The sequence below is a fragment of the Pygoscelis adeliae genome, unplaced genomic scaffold, assembly GCF_000699105.1.
Source record: "Pygoscelis adeliae isolate BGI_AS28 unplaced genomic scaffold, ASM69910v1 Scaffold16, whole genome shotgun sequence".
In the NCBI taxonomy this organism is placed as follows: domain Eukaryota; kingdom Metazoa; phylum Chordata; class Aves; order Sphenisciformes; family Spheniscidae; genus Pygoscelis; species Pygoscelis adeliae.
In genome coordinates, this window is record NW_008825162.1 from 284,241 (window position 1) to 286,048 (window position 1,808).

A 1,808-nucleotide genomic window follows, 5' to 3' on the forward strand; every position below is an offset into this window, starting at 1 on the left:
CTCCTTTTGAGCAGGATGCCACACAGCCAGTCAGTTCCTGGCTTGTTCTGTCCCAGGTGCAGGATTCCGCACTTGCCCTCGCTGAACTTGGCTACGTTTCCATTGGCCCAGGCCTAGCATTTTGGAACACCTTCCTGGACTGAAGCTCTGCCATTCTGGGTGTCAGCTACTCCTCCTAACATAGTATTGTCTGCAAATTTTTACTAAGAGTGCACGCCGCCTCATCACCCAGGCTGTTGGTGAAGGTGCTGAACAACACAGGCCCTGCTGTTGACACCCAGGGTGCTACGCTTTGTTACCAACTGCCAACTGGATGTCACGCCATCGATTCATATCCTTTGTATCCAGCAATCCAGCCAATTTTTAACACTCCCTAAAGACTTTTAGTCCCATCCACGCCTGTTCTGTTCCTGTAATTATTTTCCTCCTATAGCACAGCCTTCTAGTAACCACAAAAACAACAAAAAAGGGATCTGGAATGAACAATTTTATTCACTGCTCACTCCTTAAGGCCTAGGGGTGTTCTTGGAAGAACAAGATGACAAGAATAGGAGGTTCACAAGGTATATCCCTAAGAGAACTAAGTTACAGCTGCAACAGCATTCTTATCTCCAAATTGATACCCGGTATTTCTGAGACTCCTTTCAATATATTTCAGTGTAAATATTAGTACACACAATTAATTTTCCATTTTTGAGTTAGGAATCAAGTGCAGATGTCAGATGTGTTAAAAAAACCAAAAAACCCAGGAATGAACAATCTGTGCGTACTTACTCACAGCAACAATACCAAGCTTCTTCACCTGCAATGAAAATGTTAAAAAGGCATTTTTAGTGATTGGTTACACTGAATTTGCTATAAACAGAAATTCAAAATTCTAGGAACCAACCTAAATTACATAAGGAATTTGCATGCCTCGTGAGACTGAAAAATTATTCATCTCAGTTTGCAACAGTATCTACAGGAAAACCCACAGGTAGCAGGTCAAAAGGAATGGGACAATATATTTACCAAAAAACAACCATTCAGCAACAGTAAGTTGTACTTCTTGATATACTTTATCCTAATGCACAGGACACTAAGCACATGTTTAGACACCTTGCAGAGCTTGGGCAAATTTGTTCTCATATCATCTCTGCTTCTACTTTCTTTCCACTACAACCACACTACGTTATTATCTTGTCTCTGTTCACATAGAATTTGCTTCAGTTACAGGCATCATGGCCCAGTGATGATCATTAGTATTTTAGTTCAAAGTCTGTGGAGAAGATTGACAGGAGCAAACACTAGAGGACTAGCATAAAGGCACAGGAAGATCTACGCTGTCTGCACTCTACTGTTCACTATAATCTCTCGATTCAGTTCTGTTTTATTACTGTCTCTATACACTAAAAATGCTTTTATCGTACAGCAAGAAGTGAGTCAATATCACAGGCAGTCATCTTGAAGAATCGAATTATGCTCATCTGTTTCCACACAGCAGAAGTTTTAACACTATCTAATGGATTGCCCCACAAAATCGTAGCCCTCAAACACTAAACCGCAGCTGACCGAACTGCAGGTGAGCTTTGGTTTATCTAGCAACGAAGGAAAAGCTTTAGCATCTGGGCGCTCCTCTGCCCGATGGCCGGGCTGCGCTGAACCCGCCGACTATCTAATGGATTGCCCCACAAAATCGTAGCCCTCAAACACTAAACCGCAGCTGACCGAACTGCAGGTGAGCTTTGGTTTATCTAGCAACGAAGGAAAAGCTTTAGCATCTGGGCGCTCCTCTGCCCGATGGCCGGGCTGCGCTGAACCCGCCGGGG